Below are 26,545 nucleotides of genomic sequence, written 5' to 3' on the forward strand. Positions count from 1 at the left end.
AACCTGGAGTTCTAATCAAGCAGACTCTGTGTTTCTAGGAAGTTCCCAAGTGACTCTGATGCTGCCAGTTTTGATTTCAAAGCCCACTGACTCAGTTAGAAACTTGCACCAGTTTTTTAAACATATGTGATCACTGACCTTCCCCCAACATAGGCAAAGCATCTTTCTATTTTTTAATATGCATTAACTAATTACCGTATTTTATTTTTTAATATAAATTTATTTATTTTAATTGGAGGCTAATTACTTTATAATATTGTATTGGTTTTGCCATACATCAACATGAATCTATTTTGGAAAGGTCATATAGGACTAGCCCATTAAATGATTGGGAAAATCTTTGATAAAAACACAATACTTCCCAAAATGTGTCAAATCCCTTGTTGTTGCTCAGTTTCCAGTTGTGTCTGACTCTTAGTGGCCCCATAGGGTACATGCTGCTGTGTACCCCATGACTACAGCACACCAGGCTTCCCTGTCCCTCAAGATCTCCTGGAGTTTGCCCAAGTTCATGTCCATTGCATCAGTGACACCACCCACCTTTCTCAATCTCTGCTCATTCTCTTCTCCTTTTGCCTTCAATCTTTCCCAGCATCAGGGTCTTTTCTAATGAATCAGTTCTTTGCATCAAACGACCAAAGTATTAGAGCTTCAGCATCAGTCCTTCCAAGTGAGTACTAAGGGTTGATTTCCTTTCAGATTGACTGGTTACCCCCACTCCAGGCAAAGAAGCCCCCAGTGGGGTGAGGTCAGCGTACCATCAAATGTGATGTCCTATTTTAAATGGGTGGGACGTTCCCAGCAGTCCAGTGGTTAAGACCCCATGCTCCCAATGCAGGGGGCTCAGGTTTGGATTCCTCATTAAAGAAAGATCCCACGTGCTACCCAGTGCAGCCAAAAAGAGAAAAACACACTCTAAATGGGTGCCTTGCATTTCAGCAACTCAGGGGGGCACAAAACAATTTAAGGATTTCCTTCGGACCTGAGACATCAGTGGTGGTTGTTGTTTAGTATCTAAGTCATATCCAACTCTTTTGTGACCCCATGGACTGTAGCCAGCCATGTTCCTCTCTCCATAGGATTTCTCAGGCAAGAATACTGGAGTTGGTTGCCATTTCCTCCTCCAGGGGATCTTCCCAACCCAAGGATTGAACCCGGGTCTCCTGCACTGGCAGATTCTGAGCCACTGAGCCACCTGGGCAGCCCGGAACACCAGTTACACCCGTTCAAAGTATCTTTCTCTATAGTGACATGCCACTACCATATATAACATAATAATCACATGTAGCCTAGTCCAGACACACAGTGGACTTATGAACTCTTCTACCATCATCCCTAAATAGCTTCTACAAATGGGTCTAATTTTGCTCATATTAGGCTTGCAACTTATACTTTATACCATTTCTCAAGTGAAGATTCAAGCGCCTTATAGTGTCAAAACACTTGGGTTATCCTGTATTGTTTAAAATTATATGGTGGCCCCTCACAGGATCCATCCATTCATGGTTTATGCATATGCATTCAGTCTTATTCATCCATCCACACCTGTTTGAGTTCCTACTATCTGCCAAGAAGCAGTTCAATGTAACATGAGGCACTTCACATTTACAATTATGATCTACTCAACCTAAAATTATGATCTACTCAACCCAGGCCTTCCATATTGCAGGCAGATTCTTTACCAGCTGAGCCACCAGGGAAGCCCAAGAATACTGGAGTGGGTAGCCTATTCCTTCTCCAGCAGATCTCCCTGACTCAGGAATCGAACTGGGGTCTCCCACACTGCAGGTGGATTTTTTACTAGCCAAGCCAGCAAGGAAGCCCAGATAACGTAAAATCACTAACACTCATCGATGCCTTTCAAGCATAGTATGATAGAATATGATATCCAAGGAGAGACTTAGAAGAATGGAAAGATCAGAATTCAAGGTCAGGTCCAAAATATATGAGGGAAAATAACACTATAATATTCATTTTCTCCACTCCCTCCACAAGTTTATGCTGAGGAGATGTGTATAAAATGATCATTGACAGCAAACTTGAAGTAGGAGAAGAGATCACAGAAAAATAGACATTATGGCATGGAAGCAGGTGTGAAGAGCCCTCTGCCGACTGATACAGGTGACCCCGAGGTAAGGATTTGCCCTCCAGGAAACTCTGTCTATCTCTGTGTATAACACCCAAGCAAATTAACACCAGAATCAAAAATGCCTTTCACTCTTCACCTCCCTTCCAAGAATTCCTTAAATGTTCACAATTACCGAAATGTGTTTAGTTCTGAAATGAGTACATGCTCTTCACTGAGAAAACATTGTTACACAAACGCCTCTCAAATTTTTCCAAATCCGTATTTCTGTGTTCTGAGTGAAGTCAGAAAGAGAAAAATAAATATCATATATTGATGCATATATATAGAATCTAGAAAAATGGTACTGATGAACAGATTTCCAGGGCAGGCAGAGAAATGTAGACGTAGAACGTGGACTTGTGGATACAGGGGGAGGAGAGGGCGGGGCAAATGAGAGAGTAGCACTGGCACACGTCCCCTACCATGTGTGAAGTAGCAGCCAGTGGGGAAGCTGGTGTACAGCACAGGGAGCTCAGCTCAGTGCCCTGGGATGACCTAGAGGGATGGGATGCGGGAGTGGGGGAGGAAGCTTGAGAGGGAGGGAATATATGTGTACATATAGCTGATTCATGCTGTTGTACAGCAGAAACTAACACAATATTGTAAAGTAATTATCCTCCAGTTAAAATTTCTTAAATAATAAATAAACAAACGTCTAATCTACACATATTTCTTTTTCATCTAGAAGGACATTAGAATTCAATTAGGGACATGACCCTGCTTATCCTAATTTACTTTGTTTGTAAATAAATTTGGTTCTTTATTTAGTTCAAGTGTAACTTTGATTTTTGACACAAAGAACTTACAGCTTCACTACAGGAGGTACTGAATCTCCATAATCCCAGGAAAAATGGAAGCACAATCACAGGCCCCCAGAACCTAAGACAGCTTTTACCAGATTGCTCCATTTCTTCTATTTCATTTTGAGTTTGAATCACTGGTTACTGTCTCAACTTGCCCTAGAGCTAGGAACATTAAGTAAATTTCTGGCAATAGCTATTTTAACCCCTTTCTCCAAACTTCAGGGTTCATCAGTTTTGAGTGGTTTGGATCAACAATATCTTAACTCCTCAGAGAATACCATGTGTGGGTTGTGCTTTAATATAATAACCCTTCTACTGTAAAAACAAATAGAAGGTGCTTTATGCTGATATAAATCTATAGCCACAATCCAACTTTTAATTTAACCCAGATTAATAGAAGTACATGTATTCAATCAAAAATTAATTTAGCAATTTACCTATTTTACACTATTTATGGTATAATGTAATAATTAAGAGAGCTTCCCTGGTGGCTCATTAGTAAAGAATCTGCCCTCCAAGGCAGGAGATATGAATTCGATCCCTGGGGTGGGGATCAAAGGAAGGTTTCCATTTCCTTCCTGGAACCCACTCCAGTATTCTTGCCTGGGAAATCCCACAGACAGAGGAGCCTGGGGGACTACAGTCCATGGGACTGCAAAAGAATCAGACATGACTTATTGACTAAACAACAACAATTAAATGGTGCCATAGTTTTATATTTAACACTAAAAGAATGGTTTCCTACTTAGCAATCATAGTCCAAATCAAGAATTTCTACTAGAAAAATGTTAATATTCTAATGTCATTGCTTCATACGTAATTGGCACTCATGAAAGTTGAAATAATGATAAAATTTTGCTAAGGACTTGGAAAGTGTATTTTGCTATAAATACGTCATCCTATCCTTTAGAATAATTAGAGAATACTATACACTCATCTGTTGGAAGGCTGTTGGCAGAAGAGATGTTTTGATGATATGTTGAGAAGATAAAATGAAACCAGAGAATCATTAAAATGATCAGGAAGATGAGGAAAGATAACTGACAGCTAAAGACAAAAGACAAACTGAGAGAAAAATGAATCACACTTTAGAGGAAAACTCAAATCTTAATCCTTTGGCTCCAAAGAAAAACTGTCATTGATGGAGTGATTGCCTGAGTTGGACAATAAATCAAGGTTAACACCTGCTCTAGAACCTAAGCATGCTAGATGCAACAAAGATAGTATTTAAGTATCTGTGCAGCTTTGTAAATAAGTGGGACAAAATTCCATAATCGCAGCAGCTGCTTCATTATGTCCTGATGAGCTGCCTAGGTAATTAAAATGTCACACATGATGCAGAAGAGTAGATTAATGTTTCTGCTCCATTTCTTAAAGTCAGATGTTCATCCTCAGCCTTGGTGCCGGGAGCCTGACCAGGCACGCACATTTGCATGGCTCCAGTTGGTGCCTCTGCCAGTTCAGCATGAGTAGGTCTTGTGTGCACATACCAAGGAAGGCTGAGTCTTTGCTTTTAAAGTTCAGTACAGGAATGGACAATCCTTATTACTTCCCAATGTCTTTTTTTAAATTGACTTATTTTTATTGAAGTATAGTTGATTCACAATGTTGTGTTAGTTTCAGGTGTACAGCAAAGTGATTTCGTTTCTATATAATATATACATATTCAGCATATATGATTGAGATACATATATATCATATATGCTTCCCAGGTGGCGCAGTGGTAAAGAATCTGCCTGCTAATACAAGAGATGCAAGAGACGCGGGTCAATCCCTAGGTTGGGTAGATCCCCTGGAGGAGGAAATGACAACCCACTCCATTATTCTTACCTGGAGAATCCCATGGACAAAGGAGCCTGACAGGCTGCAGTCCATGGGGTCACAAAGAATCAGACATGTCTGAGTGACTGAGCATGCACACGCACACATATTACATTTTTTTTTTCAGGTTATCTTCTAAGTTAATAGGTTATTACACAATGTTGACTATAACTCCCTGTGCTATGCAGTAGTCTTGTTGGTTATCTATTTTATATACAGTAGTAATACACATATGTTAATCCCAAGCTCCTCATTTAAAAGATTCATAAACCACTATCCAGAACTCATTGGAGTAGGAAATGGCACCCCACTCCAATATTCTTGCCTGGAAAATTCCATGGGCATTGGAGCCTGGTGGGCCATGGTGTCAGAAAGAGTCAGACATAACTGAGCATCCAGAACTCAGAGAAGCCTCAAACTTCTTATTGAACTCCCCACTCCCCCCCTCTCCCCCCCCCCCCGCCGCCCGCCCAGTATGTACACGTTGGAGAAAGAAATGGCAACGCACTCCAGTGTTCTTGCCTGGAGAATCCCAGGGATGGGGAAGCCTGGTGGGCTGCCATCTATGGGGTCGCACAGTCGGATATGACTGAAGCGACTTAGCAGCAGAAGCAGCAGTAGTATGTACATGTTTACCTTTCAGATCAGATCAGTCTCTCAGTTGTGTCCAACTCTTTGTGACCCCATGAATTGCAGCACGCCAGGCCTCCCTGTCCATCACCAACTCCCGGAGTTCACTCCAACTCATGTCCATCGAGTCAGTGATGCCATCCAGCCATCTCATGCTCTGTCGTCCCCCTCTCCTCCTGCTGCCAATCCCTCCCAGCATCAGAGTCTTTTCCAATGAGTCAACTCTTCACATGAGGTGGCTAAAGTACTGGAGTTTCAGCTTTAGCATCACTCCTTCCAAAGAAATCCCAGGGCTGATCTCCTTTAGAATGGACTGGTTGGATCTCCTTGCAGTCCAAGGGACTCTTAAGAGACTTCTCCAACACCACAGTTCAAAAGCATCAATTCTTCAGCGCTCAGCGTTCTTCACAGTCCAAGTCTCACATCCATACATGACCACAGGAAAAACCATACTCTTGACTAGATGAACATTTGTTGGCAAAGTAATGTCTCTGCTTTTGAATATGCTATCTAGTTTGGTCATAACTTTCCTTCCAAGGAGTAAGCGACTTTTAATTTCATGGCTGCAGTCACCATCTTCACTGATTTTTGAGCCCCAAAAAAGAAAGTCTGACACTGTTTCCACTGTTTCCCCATCTATTTCCCATGAAGTGATGGGACCAGATGCCATGATCTTCGTTTTCTGAATGTTGAGCTTTAAGCCAACTTTTTCACTCTCCACTTTCACTTTCATCAAGAGGCTTTTGAGTTCCTCTTCACTTTCTGCCATAAGGGTGGTGTCATCTGCATATCTGAGGTTATTGATATTTCTCCCGGCAATCTTGATTCCAACTTGGGCTTCTTCCAGCCCAGGGTTTCTCATGATGTATTCTGCATATAAGTTAAATAAACAGGGTGACAATCCACAGCCTTGACGTACTCCTTTTCCTATTTGGAACCAATCTGTTGTTCCATGTCCAGTTCTAACTGTTGCTTCCTGACCTGCATATAGGTTTCTCAAGAGGCAGATCAGGTGGTCTGGTATTCCCATCTCTTTCAGAATTTTCCACAGTATATTGTGATCCACACAGTCAAAGGCTTTGGCATAGTCAATAAAGCAGAAATAGATGTTTTTCTGGAACTCTCTTGCTTTTTCCATGATCCAGCGGATGTTGGCAATTTGATCTCTGGTTCCTCTGCCTTTGCTAAAACCAGCTTGAACATCAGGAAGTTCACGGCTCACATATTGCTGAAGCCTGGCTTGGAGAATTTTGAGCATTACTTTACTAGCATGTGAGATGAGTGCAATTGTGCAGTAGTTTGAGCATTCTTTGGCATTACCTTTCTTTGGGATTGGAATGAAAACTGACCTTTTCCAGTCCGATGGCCACTGCTGAGTTTTCCAAATTTGCTGGCATATTGAGCGCAGCACTTTCACGGTCGAGAGGAGCTACCCCACGTCCGAGGTCAGGGCGGGCAGCCGAGAGGAGTTACCCAGCGTCCAAGGTCAGGGGCGGCGACGAGAGGAGATACCCCTCGTCCAAGGTAAGGAGCATTGGCTGCGCTTTGCTGGAGCAGCTGTGAAGAGATACCCCACAGCCAAGGTAGAGAAACCCAAGTAAGATGGTAGGTGTTGCAAGAGGGCATCAGAGGGCAGACACACTGAAACCATACTCACAGAAAACTAGTCAATCTAATCTCACTAGGACCACAGCCTTGTCTAACTCAATGAAACTAAGCCATGCCTGTGGGGCAACCCAAGATGGGCAGGTCATTGTGGAGAAATCTGACAGAATGTGGTCCACTGGGGAAGGGAATGGCAAACCACTTCAGTATTCTTGCCTTGAGAACCCCATGAACAGTATGAAATGGCAAAATGATAGGACACTGAAAGAGAAACTCCCCAGGTCAGTAGGTGCCCAATATGCTAATGGAGATCAGTGGAGAAATAACTCCAGAAAGAATGAAGGGATGGAGCCAAAGCAAAAACAATACCCAGCTGTGGATGTGACTGGTGATAGAAGCAAGGTCCGATGCTGTAAAGAACAATATTGCATAGGAATATCAGGTCCATGAATCAAGGCAAATTGGAAGTGGTCAAACAAGACATGGCAAGAGTGAATGTCAACATTCTAGGAATCAGCGAACTGAAATGGACTGGAATGGGTGAATTTAACTCAGATGACCCTTATATCTACTACTTCGGCAGGAATCCCTCAGAAGAAATGGAGTAGCCATCATGGTCAACAAAAGAGGTTGAAAGGCAGTACTTGGATGCAATCTCAAAAACAACAGAATGATATCTGTTCGTTTCCAAGGCAAACCATTCAGTATCACAGCAATCCAAGTCTATGCCCCAACCAGTAACGCTGAAGAAGCTGAAGTTGAACGGTTCTATGAAGATCTACAAGACCTTTTAGAACTAACACCCAAAAAAGATGTCCTTTTCATTATAGGGGACTGGAATGCAAAAGTAGGAAGTCAAGAAATACCTGAAGTAACAGGCAAATTTGGCCTTGGAATACGGAATGAAGCAGAGCAAAGACTAATAGAGTTTTGCCAAGAAAATGTTTACCTTTAGTGAGCTTATCATAGATGACTTTTCTCATAGACTCTAATGAGAACTCCAGTTTTCCTTACACAATGGAACCAATACTAGCCTTGATGACTTACTTGCTCTCTACAAGAGAATTACCTTCAGAATTCATCATCCTTCTATGTGCTTGACATTTAAAGAAAACGCTATGGAATAAATTTGTTTAAATGATTTCCACTGAGGCTTTTTGATGCTTATATACATATCACCCTGTTATTCTGATCACTGGAATAGGAAACTGGGGTTGGTTGACTTTTGAAGAGAATAATCATGCATGGGTGTATGTATGTTACATGTACACATGTGAGTATGTGGTCTCTTGTGCAATAAAGCACTGAAGATGTCTGTGATGCTATAGGACATACTATAACAAAAAACTTAAGAATTTATAAAAATTTCTAGTGACTATTCTATTCATATTTGTTATTTGCTCAGAACACACACTTCATGCTTCATGTAATGAGGAAAATATCTCTATGGAAATACACTCCGCAGTGACTGTCTGATGGGAGCAAAGGCCTTTACGAGCACTCACTCAGAGGCATGGAGGGCAGGCTGGTTTATATCTATCTCCCAAGAGGTTCTAATAAATTGAAGAGGAAAATAGATAACCTGCAATCCTCTGACAACACCCTCTTAAGTAGTCACATTGCCAAGAGTTATTTGCATAATAAATAGGATAACGAAACATCAAAATATATCATTTTTGTTCTTAGAGTCAGGATACGGTGAAATGATTCTTGTCCTATTCCTAAGAGGCTATGAATGAATGTGCTTCCCTTCGCACTGTTTTACTCCCAACCCCAGGCACCAAGGATGTGAAGCACAGAACTGTAGGCATGGACTGACTTGACCCTCAGTCATGCCTCCCAAGCCCATTCTGCCCCTCCATCCTTACAGCGCTCAAGTTGAAGGAACTGAAGAGCAGCTCCTTCAACACCACCAGTCAAAAAGGGAACATAGGTGCTCATTTCATCTGAGGCCCACTGGATTTTCTTTAGATTTCTAGAGGATTCTTATTTAATAGCTGTTAGGTATTTAGATTCTTATTTAATAGGTCTTAGGCAAAGTAATATCTCTGCTTTTCAATATGCTATCTAGGTTGGTCATAACTTTCCTTCCCAGGAGTAACCCTCTTTTAATTACAGATGGCTACAGTCACCATCTGCAGTGATTTTGGAGGCCCCAAAAAAGAAAGTCTGACACTGTTTCCACTGTTTCCCCATCTATTTCCCATGAAGTGATGGGACCAGATGCCATGATCTTCGTTTTCTGAATGTTGAGCTTTAAGCCAACTTTTTCACTCTCCTCTTTCACTTTCATCAAGAGGCTTTTTAGTTCCTCTTCACTTTCTGCCAAAGGGTGGTGTCATCTGCATATCTGAGGTTATTGATATTTCTCCCGGCAATCTTGATTCCAGCTTGTGCTTCTTCCAGTCCAGCGTTTCTCATGATATACTCTGCATAGAAGTTAAATAAGCAGGGTGACAATCCACAGCCTTGACGTACTCGTTTTCCTACTTGGAACCAGTCTGTTGTTCCATGTCCAGTTCTAACTGTTGCTTCCTGACCTGCATATAGGTTTCTCAAGAGGCAGGTCAGGTGGTCTGGGATTCCCATCTCTTTCAGAATTTTCCACAGTTTATTGTGATCCACACAGTCAAAAGCTTTGACACAGTCAATAAAGCAGAAATAGATGTTTTTCTGGAACTCTCTTGCTTTTTCGATGATACAGCGGATGTTGGCAATTTGATCTCTGGTTCCTTTGCCTTTTCTAAGTCCATCTTGAACATCTGGAAGTTCACGGTTCACGTATTGCTGAAGCCTGGCTTGGAGAATTTTGAGCATTACTTTACTAGTGTGTGAGATGAGTACAATTATGACCAACCTAGATAGCATATTGACAAGCAGAGATATTACTTTGCCAACAAAGGTCTGTCTAGTCAAGGCTATGGTTTTTCCAGTATGGATGTGAGACTTGGACTGTGAAGAACGCTGAGCGCTGAAGAATTGATGCTTTTGAACTGTGGTGTTGGAGAAGTCTCTTAAGAGTCCCTTGGACTGCAAGGAGATCCAACCAGTCCATTCTAAAGGAGATCAGCCCTGGGATTTCTTTGGAAGGACTGATGCTGAAGCTGAAACTCCAATACTTTGGCCACCTCATGTGAAGAGTTGACTCATTGGAAAAGACCCTGATGCTGGGAGGGATTGGGGGCAGGAGAAGGGGACGACAGAGGATGAGATGGCTGGATGGCATCACCGACTCGATGGACATGAGTTTGAGTGAACTCTGGGAGTTGGTAATGGACAGGGAGGCCTGGCGTGCTGTGATTCATGGGGTCGCAAAAAGTCAGACATGACTGAGCAACTGAACTGAACTGAGGTACTTAGATTGAGTTTCCCAGGTGGCTCAGTGGTAAAGAATCCACCTGCCAATGCAAGAGATGCAGGTTCAGTCCCTGAATTGGAAAGATCCCCTGGAGAAGGAAATGGAACCCCACTCCAGTATTCTTACTTGGGAAATCCCATGGACCGAGGAGCCTGTTGGGCTACAGTCCAAGGGGTCACAAAGAGCCAGACATAACTGGGTGAATAAACAAAAGTGTGCAGATCAGCCTGTGCTGTGGGCCGGATTGTGTCCCCTCAAACTCCTGTATTGTAGTCCTAACCCTCAGAAACTCAGAACGTGACCTTGTTTGGAAGCAGAATTGTTGAAGATGTAATTAGTTAAGACAAGGTCAGACTACGGTGGGGTGGCCCCTAATTCAACATGACTGGTGTCCTTATACAAAGTGGACATGTGGACAGAGAAACATGCACACAGGAAGTGCTCATTGTAACGATGAAGACAGAATCTATAGGCTGTGGGGCTGCGGGTCACTAAAGTCATCAGCAAAGCCCAGACGCTGAGGCAGAGCCTGGGACAGTCTTCCTCGAAGCCTCAGAAGGAGTCAGCCCTGCCCACACCTTGACCTCAGACTTCTGGCCTCCAGACTGTGAGAGAGCGAGTTTCTGTGTTCTCAGCTCCCAGTCTCTGGTGCTTTGCCGTGGCCGCCCTAGGACTCATCTACAGCATATATGCTCTCGGTTGATTTGATTGTAGTACCATGTGCATGCTCAGTCCTAACTGACTCTTTGCAACTCCATGGACTGTAGCCCACCAGGATCCTCTGTCCATGGGATTTCCCCAGGCAAGAATATTGGAGTGGGTTGCCATGCCCTCCTCCAGGGGATCTCCCCAATTCAAGGCTCGAACCCATGTCTCTTACGTCTCCTGCAATGGCAGGTGGATACTTTACCACTGAGCCACCTGGGAAGCCCTGTAATATGATAATTCTCTTTAATAGGCTGACCCTTCATGGCTTTGTCCTCTCTCCTTTCTTATAAGATTAAGAGCAACAGTATCACTGTGGATAAAAATAGATTCTTCACATAAATGAACTTAGTGAAATACATTGACCTGGCAAAGACACATATTTCCTCCTGAAAAGTGATGACGATCTGCTAACAAAAGACCAATGTTTGCATGGAGTCAGAGTTACTTGATGACAAAAACTGTGAACGAAGGAAGAAGTTACCTGCAATTAAAAATGTGGAAGTCCCTTCTTTGGTCTTGCCTAATAGAATATTGGTCAAATCTTATTCTTTATTAAGTCTGTTCTAAACCAAAAGCCATTTTTAGAAAAGACAGAGGAACCAGAGATCAAATTGCCAACATCCGCTGAATCATGGAAAAAGCAAGAGAGTTCCAGAAAAACATCTATTTCTGCTTTATTGACTATGCCAAAGCCTTTGACTGTGTGGATCACAATAAACTGTGGAAAATTCTGAAAGAGATGGGAATCCCAGACCACCTGACCTGCCTCTTGAGAAACCTATATGCAGGTCAGGAAGCAACAGTTAGAAATGGACATGGAACAACAGACTGGTTCCAAATAGGAAAAGGAGTACGTCAAGGCTGTATATTGTCACCCTGCTTATTTAATTTATATGCAGAGTACATCTTGAGAAACGCTGGACTGGAAGAAACACAAGCTGGAATCAAGATTGCCGGGAGAAATATCAATAACCTCAGATACGCAGATGACACCACCCTTATCGCAGAAAGTGAAGAGGAACTAAAAAGCCTCTTGATGAAGGTGAAAGTGGAGAGTGAAAAAGTTGGCTTAAAGCTCAACATTCAGAAAACAAAGATCATGGCATCTGGTCCCATCACTTCATGGGAAATAGATGGGGAAACAGTGGAAACAGTGTCAGACTTTATTTTTGGGGGCTCCAAAATCACTGCAGATGGTGACTGCAGCCATGAAATTAAAAGACGCTTACTTCTTGGAAGGAAAGTTATGACCAACCTAGATAGCATATTCAGAAGCAGAGACATTACTTTGCCAACAAAGGTCCGTCTAGTCAAGGCTATAGTTTTTCCAGTGGCCATGTATGGACATGAGAGTTGGACTGTGAAGAAGGTTGAGCGCTGAAGAATTGATGCTTTTGAACTGTGGTGTTGGAGAAGACTCTTGAGGGTCCCTTGGACTGCAAGGAGATCCAACCAGTCCATTCTGAAGGAGATCAGCCCTGGGATTTCTTTGGAAGGAATGATGCTAAAGCTGAAACTCCAATACTTTGGCCACCTCATGTGAAGAGCTGATTCATTGGAAAAGACTCTGATGCTGGGAGGGATTGGGGGCAGGAGGAGAAGGGGATGACAGAGGATGAGATGGCTGGATTGCATCACTGACTCGATGGACGTGAGTCTGAGTGAACTCTGGGAGTTGGTGATGGACAGGGAGGCCTAGTGTGCTGCGATTCATGGGGTCGCAAAGAGTCGGGCACAACTGAGCAACTGAACTGACTGTCAACTGAAACCAAAAGCATTTTATACAGTTGTTATTTAGTTCCTAAGTTGTGTGTAGCCTGCCAGGCTTCTCTGTCCATGGGATTCTCCAGGCAAGCATACAGGAATGGGTTGCCATGCCCTTTTCCAGGGAATCTTCCCAACCCAGGGATCAAATCCATGTCTCTTGTGTCTCCTGCATTGGCAGGCCTGTTCTTTAAAACTAGTGCTACCTAGAAAGCCAATATATATATGCCATCAAATTTGGAAAAGTCAGCTGTGGCCACAGGACTGGAAAAGGTCAATTTTCATTTCAATCCCAAAGAAAGGCAATGCCAAAGAATGTTCAAACTAACGCACAGTTGCACTCATCTCACACACTAGCAAAGTCATGCTCAAAATTCTCCAAGTGAGGCTTCACCAGTATGTGAACCGATAACTTTCAGATGTTCAAGCTGGATTTAGAAAAGGCAGGGGAACCAGAGATCAAATGGCCAACATCTGTTGGATCATAGAAAAAGCAAGAGAATTCTAGAAAAACACCTACTTTTGCTTTATTGACTACGTCAAAGCCTTTGACTGTGTGGATCACAACAAACTGTGGAAAATTCTAAGCGAGTTGGAAATACTGGACCACCTCACCTGCCTCCTGAGAAATCTGTATGAAGGTCAAGAAGCAACAATTAGAACTGGACATGGAACAATGGACTGGTTCCAATTAGGAAAGGAGTATGATTGCCAGGAGAAATATCAATAACCTCAGATACGCAGATGACACTACCCTTGTGGCAGAAAGTGAAGAGGCACTAAAGAGCCTCCTGATATAAGTGAAAGAGGAGAGTGAAAAAGCTGACTTAAAACTCAACATTCAAACAGCTAAGATCATGGCATCTGGTCCCATCACTTCATGGAAAATAGATGGGGAAATAATGGAAACAGTGAGAGACTATTTTATTGGGATCCAAAATCACTGCATATGGTGACTGCAGTCATGAAATTAAAAGCACTTGCTCCTTGGAAGAAAACCTATGACAAACCTAGACAGCATATTAAAAAGCAGAGACATGACTTTGCTGACAAAAATCCATCTAGTCAAAGCTATGGTTTTTCCAGTAGTCATGTATGGATGTGAGAACTGTGGGGTTGGAGAAGATGCTTGAGAGTCCCTTAGACTGCAAGGAGATCCAACCAGTAAATCCTAAAGGAAATCAGTCCTGAATATTCATTGGAAGGATGGATGCTGAAGCTGAAGCTCCAATACTTTGGCCACCTGATGCAAAGAACTGACTCATTGGAAAAGACCTTGGTGCTGGGAAAGATTGAAGGCAGGAGGAGAAGGGGATGACAGAGGATGAAATTGTTGGATAGCATCACCAACTCGATGGACATGAGTTTGAGCAAGTTCAGGGAGTTGGTGATGGACTGGGAAGCCTGCAGTGCTGGAGTGCATGGGGCCACAAATAGACCCCATGGGACATGACTGAATGACCGAAATGACTGATAAATATACACATACATATATATATATATATATACATATATATATATATATATATATATATCCACATATGTTTGTATGTGTGTTATGTATATACATTAATACAAATATATACAAACACATGTGTATTGTGCAAAGCCTCTAATATGGTCTCATCCATGATATTAGGCAGAGCACAGTACATTTTTTAAAAAACAGCATGGAAGTGTAAGATTGAGGCTTTGTGGATGTCTCTAGGAGTATGCCAGAAGACAATTAGGCTTGTTTTATGAAGTCCAAAAATGTAGAGTCCTCATTCTCCATTACAACCCCCAACACACACACGCAGAGCTGCTGACCAGACAAACACTCTTCCATCATATTCCAAGTCCTCTAGACACTCCATCTCCAGTAGCCACCTGGGTTCTACTACCTCCTTTTTGAGAAGGATCCATCTCCTCTATCAGCAGCTCTCCTCTATCAGAGCTCTAAGCAGCTCTTAGCTTTCTTTTCTGGGTTCCCTAACTTTGGGTTCATTTTAGCCTATGCCTCCCCAGGAAGCCTCAAGTCAGTAAATTCCTGTCCAACATAGGAGACTCCTCAGCAGGGGAGGCAAGGGGAAGTGGGCAGCAATTACATTTAATGCTTTATCTTTTCCTTTTCCCTTGCCAAATGTTCAAAGTAAAAACTGCTGTCACCCTTTCAAAAAAATAAAATCAGATGTCTTGCAAGAAGCCCCAGGTCTTTCAGACTTACAGGTATGACTCTGCCTGCTCAGGTATCAAGCTGGTTCGTTGGACTCTCAGAGAAGAAGAGAAATGAGAAGTCTAAGGAGTCCCTCAGAAGCAGAGCACCCTGGTGTGGGTCTCCCCCCACTCCACCCCACAGCTCTGATCAGAGATTTCTGCTGTTTCATCCATGTTTTTAGGAGTAGGGGAGGTTTCTGAATAAACACCACAGACTGAGTGGCTTATGTAAGAGACATGGGTTTGATCCCTGGGCCGGGAAGACCCCCTGGAGAAGAAAATGGCAACCCAATCCAGTATTCTTGCCTGGAAAATTCGATGGGCAGAGGAGCTTGGCGGGCTACAGTCCATGAGGTCACAAAGAGTCAGACACGACTGAGGGACTAAGCAGTCAAGGGAGGCTTGAACACAGACATTTACTTCTCACAGTTCTGGAGGCAGGAAGTTCCAGATCAAAGTGCCATCAGGTCTTGTTTCTCTTGAGACCTCTCCCCATGGTTCATGGGTGGCCACCTTCTCACCATCCTCACAGGGCCTCTACACTGAGCATGAGCATTCCTGGTGTCTCTCCCTCTTCTTATAAGGACTCTAGTTCTTTAGGTTTAGGACCCCACCCTTAAGACTTCATTTAACCTTAACAACCTCCCTAACCCAGCCCAGTATTCTTGCCTGGAGAATCCCATGGACAGAGGAGCCTGGTGGGCTACAGTCCACGGGGTTGCAAAGAGTCAGACATGAATGAGTGGCTTAGCATGGCACAGTACAGCCCACCTACCTTAAGCCCTTTTCTTGAATATAGTCACATTGTGGGCTTAGGGCTTCAACTTACAAATTTTGGGAGGGCACATTTCAGTCCAAAGTGGGAAGGATGAAGGAGTAAGTGTCACAAAGTCAGTTGTCTTCAGACATTTCCAGGATCAAGACAGGGCAGTGGTGGAGCCTGTGATGTCTGGAGTAGAGGACCCACAAATGGGCAAATTAAAGACAGAAATCCCCCACTGGCCAAACAAAACACAACTGTTTTCAATCTCTACTAAACTTTCAACATTAATTGAAAACTGCCTGGGCAAGCATCAGTGGCCCAGCTAGTGTTCCCTTGTTCTGCCTTTGCTTCCCGTTGGGTGATGAGAATTCTGTTTGCTTTGGGATGAGGGGCAGAGGGAGAGCTGCACACCTTTAGCTCCTTCAGATGGACACGGAGTTTCAGAAGGTAAGGTATGTGTGTCAATTTCCTTCAACATTTACTTCTGGCCTTTAATTTCCACATATAGAGTAGAAAGAACTCACTTCTACAACCTGAACTAAAAGCTCAGTTCATAGATGTTTGCATCTATAAGAAATCAGACACACAGCTAATATGCCATATTTGTTGTTGCTGTTTAGTAGCTAAGTTGTGCTCAACTCTTTGTGACCCCATGGATTGTAGCCCACCAGGGTGCTCTGTCCATGTGATTTCCCAGGCAAGAATACTGAAGTGGGTTGCCATTTCCTCCTCCAGGGGATCTTCCTGACCCAGGGATCAAACCATTGTCTCCTGCATTTGCAGGTGGATTCTTTACCAATGAGCCACCTGGGAAGCCCCAATATGCCAGATAGATGTTACCAAATTCTTAATTCCTCAGATCCCCAGTCAGATGACAAGTAGGTTTCATGTCACATGCCTGTTCTGGTCCACTAGCCATGACTGCCTGGAGTCCTGTAGTGGGAAGGACTCTGAAGTTTCAGATCGAACGTATAAATACAGTGCTGTCATCAATCAACTGCATCTATCAGGGATGACAGACAGAGGGAGGGCTTTGAGGCACCAGAATATGAAAGCCCAGGGAATTAGCAGCTTGTCTAGGATACTCTTGTCTTGGATAAGATCCAGCATGGCACCAGCCAGACAAACAAATCCCTCACTTTGTAGGTATAACAAAGGGGAGAGTAGTCTGCGGTGCTTTATGGGGGCCAATAAGCACACAGAGACACAGAAAAAAAACCCAAATTATTTCTTTGGGCTTGGAAGAAAAATCAAGATCATGTGAAATAAAAGTAGCATACACATTCTATGATTTTAATATGAAATCCAAAGATACAAATGTGTATCAAGTGTTTTTTGTTTTTTTGTTTTTTTTTTTTTGTTTTGGTTTGTTCAGGAGTTGGTAGTTAGTTTTATGGTTTTGATTTAAAAAGAAAATCTCTGTAATAATCTTACTGATTTTCTCCTCTTAAAATAAGCAATATTGTGTGGGAAAAGGCCAACCTTTCTTGGCACTACCTCTTTCTTCTGGAGATTATTAATTTCTTTTTAATAGACCTCATACTGCAAAATCAAATTTTTATATCACAGAGGGATTTACATTTATCTTGGGCTGCATACTCTTCATCGTCTATCAAACTGAGTTTAAGTTTCTAATTGAAATAATTTTTCAAGTGTTGAGCAATAAAGAGGCAATAAGTGATATGTTTAAATTATTTATTCATCTTATTTATAATTAATTCGGTTTTGTTCCTTGCTGCACAGTGAGGCTAACTCACTGTGTTTGATTTTCAAATCTTTCCTATCATTAGGCAACAACAGAAATGGCTTTTTTTTTCTGCCTTTCTTGTGTTTCATTGGTCCCAGGGGACTGAGGCAACATCAATTTAAATCACAGTTAAATTTAACACATTAACTTTGTTTTATAACACACTGCTCCAAAAAGAGATTCATAAATAGATCATGCCTATTTTTAGTCAAATTAAAAAAAAATACCCACCTGGTAAGATGAATGACTGTATTCACAAAGATCTCATTCTTCATCATTTAAGAACTGTGTACGCTTTGGTCTGTATTCTTCCTTGAGTTGAGACTGCTAAGATTAATATGCCTTTAACATGTGTTACATAGTAGATCCTCAACTAGTTGACATCACTGGCAGGTGCCACTAGTGGTAAAGCAACGCCTGCCAATGCAGAGACCTAAGAGGCACGGGTTCAATCCCTGGGTCGGGAAGATCCCCTGGAAAAGTAAATGGTAACCCACTCTACTCTTCTTGCCTGAGAGATATCATGGACAAAGGAGCCTGGTGGGCTACAGTCCACAGGGTCACACAGAGTAGGACGTGACTGAAGTGACTGAACGTGCAACTAGTTGATCTGTTTGCTGCTGCTGCTGCTGCTAAGTTGCTTCAGTCATAGACGGCAGCCCACCAGGCTCCACCGTCCCTGGGATTCTCCAGGCAAGAACACTGGAGTGGGGTGCCATTGCCTTCTCCGAGTTGATCCGGTTAACTGGTCTAAATATTGTCTAAAACTTTTTTTCAACATCTCTATCTGGATATCTCTCTTGCAGCACAAACTCAGGACCAAACTGAATGCACCATTTCCTCCCACCTAACCATCTGCCTGCTCATGTTTCCTCTTTCTGATTATGGCATCATGATCACCTTCAGCATTCTAAGGTCACTGGTTACTCTCTGCTCCCGAATACACATACTGTCCCAGCCTTGTTCATTCCACCACTGCTCCATATAACACCGTGATAATCTCTTCCTCCACCAAGTTCCCAGCCACTGGACAACCCTACAGCCAATACATGTACATACTACCCACTCTTTTCCCCTAATGCCCAAGTAATGCACCTGCTCTGCTCACAACCTATAAAGTTACCCTTTGACTCAATGGATATGCTCAAGCTTCCCAGATTCCCATTTATTCAGTCTGGGTCCTATCTCTGAAGCTTCATCCACTGCTGCTGCTGCTGCTAAGTCGCTTCAGTTGTTTCTGACTCTGTGGGACCCCATAGATGGCAGCCCACCAGGCTCCACTGTCCCTGGGATTCTCCAGGCAAGAACATTGGAGTGGGTTGCCATTTCCTTCTCCAATGCATGAAAGTGAAAAGTGAAGGTGAAGTCACTCAGTCATGTCCGACTCTTCACGACCCCATGGACTGCAGCCTACCAGGCTCCTCCACCCATGGGATTTTCCAGGCAAGAGTACTAGAGTGGGTTGCCATTGCCTTCTCCAAGCTTTATCCACTGCTAACTGCTGCTAAATCACTTCAGTCGTGTCCGACTCTGTGCGACCCCATAGACGGTAGCCCACCAGGCTCCCCCATCCCTGGGATTCTCCAGGCAAGAATATTGGAGTGGGTTGCCATTTCCTTCTCCAATGCATGAAAGTGAGAAGTGAAAGTGAAGTCACTCAGTCGTGTCTGACTCTCAGCGACCCCATGGACTACAGCCCACCAGGCTCCTCTGTCCATGGGATTTTCCAGGCAAGAGTACTAGAGTGGGTTGCCATTGCCTTCTCCAGCTTCATCTACTAGTGCTTGGTAATTGGATAGTGACGAACCAGGGCTTACGTGTAAGGGATGCTCCTAAGACCTTATTCAACAGTAAGCCCCTTGATATACACCAAGTATATCTTTGCTGCTCACACAATGTCTTATATACTTGGATACTCAACAAATATCTGTAGAATACATGATCAAAGAGTGGGTCAAAAACAAAATACAGAGGATAGAGTAATCAAGTAATCTGAAACTCAAGCCAAAAACACAGACAATATGATGGACAGGAAGATTCAGCCACTCCCTAGAATGATTCAGAAGTAACTGACTGCATCAATAACCTAGAAATGCATACAAGCAAGTGCCTAATTGACAACACTTCAAGTGATCTGATTGCTTGGTCCACAGTGGGCCTCCACAAGTTCCAGGTGTCCCAGCAGGAAAGGATAGGGACTTTCCTTGGCCTGGAAGATACAGTAACTTTACCATGAGGATCAGGGTGAGATATAAGAACAAAAGCAATATCAAGTACGATTACAAACATTTACTGAGCTTCTCTTATGAGAGGTGCCATGTCCTATCCACCTCAGCTCATTCAATCATGAAAACAACCTTCTGAAGGTAACAAGAGTACACAGCTGCTGAGTGGCTTCTAAGAGACTGTTCTTATCCTAACACTTCAGCTCCTCTCCTGTAGGGGATGATACTTCCCTGTCTGCCATCTTGTGGGAGGAGTCAGCTGCCCTGTCTACTGACATCAGGCTTGGAGAGGTGACATGCTATGGCCAATAATGGCAAGTGAGCAGGCATGAAGTATGGAAATCCAAGCAGAAGTTTTGGAAGGTTCCCAAAAGGTCGGGGGGAAATGGCCTGCCCCAAGGAACACTGCTTTTAGGTGGGCCCTAGGGGAGCAGAGTCCCTTGGACTGCAAGGAGATCCTACCAGGCCATTCTGAAGGAGATCAGCCCTGGGATTTCTTTGGAAGGAATGATGTTAAAGCTGAAACTCCAGTACTTTGGCCACCTCATGCGAAGAGTTGACTCATTGGAAAAGACTCTGATGCTGGGAGGGATTGGGGACAGGAGGAGAAGGGGATGACAGAGGATGAGATAGCTGGATGGCATCACTGACTCGATGGACGTGAGTCTGAGTGAACTCCGGAGTTGGTGATGGACAGGGAGGCCTGGCATGCTGTGATTCATGGGGTCGCAAAGAGTCAGACACGACTGAGCGACTGAACTGAACTGAGGGGAGCAGAACTGTAGCCAACATTCAACCTGACACATCATGCAAGACTTTGGGGTTCATGGTTACTACTCAGAACTTAGCAGTGGCCGAGACAGGATTCTCAGCCAGGGCCTACATGTTCATCCATCACAATCTTCTGTCCTCTTAAGCACATGCCCTATTATTAGAAGATACCCCAAGTCTACTTCTGTTGGGCTTTGTCCCCTCCTTCCTGCAAGTTTGGTCCTATAAGTTCTGGAAGTTGGTTACATGTGCAGAATCTCAGCCCACCACTCCAGGATCTGTATTTTAACAGAATCACTACATATAAGACGTGCTGGTTTAACCCATCTGCATGACTATCTAGCTTCATGACAGGACAAGGTCAAGGGCCATGAACTGGAAATGCACAAGCATCTACTTGCTTTTCTAGGAATCAGAGGGGGAGGACCTATGTGTTGTACTATCATTATTGTAAGACTTTCTGGGACTTGCTCTAGACACTAAATAATGCCCTTTGATGGAGCAGCTCACACTCACTGCTGGCTATACTGACCTCTTGTTCACAGCCCAGTGGCTTGTTTATTGAACAAATAAACATTAGATCCTATCAGTCCTCATTAGTGGCTGTCAGCATGTGAAAAAATGACATATCACACTTTTCTCTCCTGTTCCAAGATCCCATTATTGGTTTATCACCCTTTTGATGAATGACAGTTATCATTACCATAACAGTAAACACCATAGCTTCCCAAACACAAAGCTATCATCATAATTAGTAGAGGAATATAGCCCATACCCCAGAGAAGGCAATGGCAACCCACTCCAGTACTCCTGCCTGGAAAATCCCATGGACGGAGGAGCCTAGTAGGCTGCAGTCCATGGGATCACGAAGAGTCAGACATGACTGAGTGACTTCACTTTCACTTTTCACTTTCATGCACTGGAGAAGGAAATGACAAACCACTCCAGTATTCTTGCCTGGAGAATCCCAGGGACGGAGGAGCTTGGTGGGCTGCCGTCTATGGGGTCTCACAGAGTCAGACTGTGATGACTTAGCTGAAATGACTTAGCAGCAGCAGCAGCATAGCCCATACCCAGTGCTGCATAGCTGAGAACTCAATATCATGGTCTCCTCTCCACATGGCCCTAAAACCAGTCATGGTGAGCAAGAGTATCCAAGTAGATATGGAAATGAGTAATGACCTTTCAAGATGGTGGATAATTCAGGTGGAACAACTACCCACACATCTGAGACAGTTTGTCCCCTGTGAAAGCTAAGGTTTTTGACAGGCTGGTTTATGAATAAATTCATGACATGAGACATTTCCAAAATGTCTGTTAAGAACCGTTTCAAAATGAAGTCATCAAAATTACTGCAAAATGTATACTTTAAATTCAAACAGCCGGGGGAAAGAGTGTGCTTGTTATGTAGAATTCATTATCAGTATTTCAGAGTGCAGCCTCTATAAACATTTGTTTAGGATTGCTTTTATGCAATTGTTTGGAACATAAGCAGAGAAAGAGCTGAATGGGAAATTCCGGAAGCCCACAGCTTGTTCAACTTGTTTTTCTTTCCTGCCTTGTTAGAAAGAAATCATTTCTTTTTTCTCAAATTTTAGTGCAATTGGAAGAATCTGATTTTTTTCTAATTTATCAGTTTATGTTCTTGAGAGTACAGAACATCACTTTAATGTGGGAAATGAGAGTCATATACCAGAGATTTTCTCTCTCATTATCATGCAGGGGAAAAAAAGACCCTTTATTATAGGCAAATGACTCTTCATAGGTATCTAATTCACTTATGAATATGTGCACATTCACAAACTCACATTATACTGATCCTTATGTATTTATCAGCCTAGAGCTGCTAAAGGATAAGATTATATGGTCAAACAATCAAATTAGCCAATTGAGGAGTTTTAGGTCAAAAATATGCTAAGGGGGAAAAGAAGCTATTCTTCACATAGGAATGAACTGAGTGGCTGGTTAAGGATTAGAAATATTATGGCTGCACCACAAAGAAGAAATGCTGTATTTGATCTAAAAGGAGAAGCTGATTAAAATCTAGTATAACATCAGAATTGAAGAAAATCAATTTGTAAATAATAGAGAATAGAAATCACCATAGATGCACCCAAAAAGGAAAGGCAAATACTTTAGAGTACATAAAATTTAGTAATATTTATATCCCAAAGAGGTATCCCATAAACAAAATTAAAATGAAATGAGTTTTAAAATTTTACATCCTGTTAAAAAAGTAATAACCCTAATACACAACAACAACAAAAAGATCATAAACTTATTTTCCAAATAACACAGGAAAAAAAAAAAGGAAATGGGCAAAGCACATGAATAGGCAACAATAAAATTCCAAAAATAACCTAAATGAACAACAGGGGGATTTGCTAATAAATTGTGGACATATATTTACATATAATAAAACAGAATGTTATGTGAGAGTTGGATTGTGAAGAAAGCTGAGCACCAAAGAATTGATGCTTTTGAACTGTGGTGTTGGAGAAGACTCTTGAGAGTCCCTTGGACTGCAAGGAGATCCAACCAGTCCATCCTAAAGGAAATCAGTTCTGAATATTCATTGGAAGGACTGATGCTGAAGCTGAAACTCAAATACTTTGGCCACCTGATGTGAAGAATTGACTCATTTGAAAAGACTCTGATGCTGGGAAAGATTGAAGGTGGGAGGAGAAGGGGATGACAGAGGTTAAGATGGTTGGATGGCATCACTGACTCAATGAACATGAGTTTGAGCATACTCTGGGAGGTGGTGATGGACAGGGAGGCCTGGCGTGCTGCAGTCCATGGAGTCGCAAAGAGTCGGACACAACTCAGCGACGGAACTGAACTGAACCATTAAAAAATTATAGAAGAATACATATTGATGTGGGAAAATGTTCAGAAAACAGTAAAAAAAAAAAGTCAGATAAGATGAATATTTAAAAGAGATATCCCAAAATATTAACAGTATATATCTCTACATTGTAGAACTACAAGTGTTTTCTCGTCTTTTTGACTTGTACACAAATATTTAACAAAATTTACATTCATTTTATGTTGTTTTTCAATTTGAAAAATGATAACAAACGTGAAAATTGTTAAACGGTTTAAAACTGGAACTGTTTAGAGAAAAGATTTTAGCTAAGTACAAAAGATATTCTTCTTATAAAGTTATAGCCTAAGCCATTGAGTTATATTGCTTTCAAGAGTAAAGTGAGATAGTATCTTAGAAGAGTGTCTTTACCCCAGGCTGACATTTATCAGGAGCTGTGTTTGTAGGCAAAGGACAATGTTGATTCATAAATATAAGGAGAAAGCTGGACCAGTAGGAGGTTCCTTGTGCTTCATTAAGAGTCTGTGTTTACCACATCAGTGACAGTCTTGCCAGAACACCTGCTCTGTTCTGGACTGAGCTGCTTGACAGAACCAGACTGCTGGGTTTTAGATTGGGTGGTACCTCCTCAACCCTCCTCACTAACTGATTCTACACTGTCAATAGGTTGAGATGGGAGCTAACACATCAACTCAAGTTCACTGCATACATCATCCCCCCATCCTCTCACATGAAAACCAACCATCAGGGTAACTGATCAGTAAAACACAAGGAAAAAAATCTCAAAATAAACTACCCTACAATATCAGTGTCTTATTACTGTCATGACCTAACACAAACTTGGTGACTTAAAACAACTCAAATGTATTCTCTTATAGTTCTAGAGACCAGAAGTCTAAGACTGCTTTCACAGGACTAATGTCAAGGTGTCAGCAGACCTGAGTTTCCCAGGAGGCTTCACCGGGTGGGGGTGGGGGGCAGGCAGCAATCTATCTCCTTGAACTTCTCAGCTTTTTGGGGCTGCTAACATTCCTTGGCTTGTGATCCCTTCCTTGCATCACTCCAATCTTTTGCTTTGTCATCACATCTCCTACTGCCCCACTGGTCTCCCCACTCCCTCTCAGAAGAATCTATTAGGTTTGATGTATCAAACCTAATAGACAGTCCAGGAGAATTTCTCCATGTCCAGAGCCTTCATTTAAATACATTTGCAAAGGGTAGTTCTCTTCCTGGGCTTCCTCTGTGGCTCAGCAGTAAAGAATCTGCCAGCAGGAGCCACAGGAGATGCAGGTTAGATTCCCTAGGTTACAAAAATCCCCTGGAGGAGGGCATGGCAACCCACTCCAGTATTCTTGCCTGGAGAATTCCAGGGACACAGGAGCCCAGCAGGCTACAGTCCATAGGGTCGCAAAGAGTCAGACCTGACTCAAGTGACTTAGCACAGTACAGTTCTATTCCTAGTTTTCTAAGGAATCTCTATACTGTTCTTCTGGAGAAGGTCATGGCACCCCACTCCAGTACTCTTGCCTGGAAAATCCCATGAGCGGAGGAGCCTGGTAGACTGCAGTCCATGGGGTCGCTAAGAGTTGGACACGACTGAGTGACTTCACTTTCACTTTTCCCTTTCATGCATTGGAGAAGGAAATGGCAACCCACTCCAGTGTTCTTGTCTGGAGAATCCCAGGGACGGGGGAGCCTGGTGGGCTGCTGTCTATGGGGTCGCACAGAGTCGGACACGACTGAAGTGACTTAACAGTAGCAGTATGGATGTTAGAGTTGGCCTGTGAAGAAAGCTGAGTGCTGAAGAATTGATGCTGTTGAACTGTGGTGTTGGAGAAGATTCATGAGAGTCCCTTGGACTGCAAGGAGATCCAACCAGTCCATTCTAAAGGAGATCAGTCCTGGGTGTTCTTTGGAAGGAATGATGCTAAAGCTGAAACTCCAGTACTTTGGCCACCTCATACAAAGAGTTGACTCATTGGAAAAGACTCTGATGCTGGGAGGGATTGGGGGCAGGAGGAAAAGGGGACGACAGAGGATGAGATGGCTGGATGACATCACCAACTTGATGGACATGAGTTTGGGTGAACTCTGGGAGTTGGTGCTGGACAGGAAGGCCTGGTGTGCTGCAATTCATGGGGTCGCAAAGAGTTGGACATGACTGAACAACTGAACTGGAGAAGGCAATGGCAACCCACTCCGGTACTCTTGCCTCGAAAATCCCATGGATGAAGGAGCCTGGTAGGCTGCAGTCCATGGGGTCGCTAAGAGTCAGGACACGACTGAGTGACTTCACTTTCACTTTCACTTTCATGCATTGGAGGAGGAAATGGCAACCCACTCCAGTGTTCTTGCCTGGAGAATCCCAGGGATGGCAGGGCCTGGTGGGCTGCCGTCTATGGGGTTACACAGAGTCGGACACAAGTGAAGTGAGTTAGCTTAGTAGAGCAACTGAACTGAACTGAACTGAACCGAATAGAGATACAGACTAGTGGACATAGTGGAGGAAGGAGAGGTTGGGACGAATTGAGAAAGTGACCTGGAAATAAATATATCATCATATGTAAAATACATAACCAGTGGGAATTTGCCGTATGATGCAGAGAGCTCGAACCTGGTGCTCCGTGATATCCTACAGGTGTGGGATGGGGTGGGAAGTCGGAGGGAGGTTCAGGAGGGAGGGGACATAGGTATGCCTATGGTTGATTCATGCTGATGTATAGCAGAAACCATTACAATATTGTAAAGCAATCAACCCCAATTAGAAATGAATAAAAAATAAATAAATATATTTGCAAAATCTCTTTGGCCACATAAGAAAATATTCAGAGGCTCTGGGCGTGAACAAGTCCCAGCCCACAGAATTCCTCTTCTTAGAGCAGCAACTCAGTACATTTTTATTGATGTTTTAAAGTCCTGACACGCTACGATTCTCTTCAGAAGCACTAAATTGAAAGTAAGTCAGATAAGTGGGCTTCTGAGAGGAAAAGAACTACTCATTCTTGAACTTCCTGTTGTTTCCCCAAGTCTCCAAGAAGGGATGCACAGCTGAAAACACGTATGTTTTTAAGAACAATTACAGCACAACCGCCATCTGGCAGATACAGATGTGATCAGTGGCTCCTGCTTAAAAAATGCAAACGATGCCTTTGCCTCCGTGTGGCCTGTCTCTGCCAAGAAGGCAGTGAAAGGAAGAGAA

At 43.0% G+C, this 26,545-nt stretch overlaps 1 protein-coding gene across 1 annotated transcript in view; it reads right to left on the reverse strand.

The window, feature by feature from the left end:
* DSCAM (DS cell adhesion molecule) overlaps window positions 1–26,545 on the reverse strand; it is an 857,668-nt gene that overhangs the window by 783,233 nt on the left and 47,890 nt on the right. The gene's annotated exons all lie outside the window — the stretch shown is intronic.

Source organism: Bos indicus, chromosome 1, assembly GCF_029378745.1.
Source record: "Bos indicus isolate NIAB-ARS_2022 breed Sahiwal x Tharparkar chromosome 1, NIAB-ARS_B.indTharparkar_mat_pri_1.0, whole genome shotgun sequence".
In the NCBI taxonomy this organism is placed as follows: Eukaryota; Metazoa; Chordata; class Mammalia; order Artiodactyla; family Bovidae; genus Bos; species Bos indicus.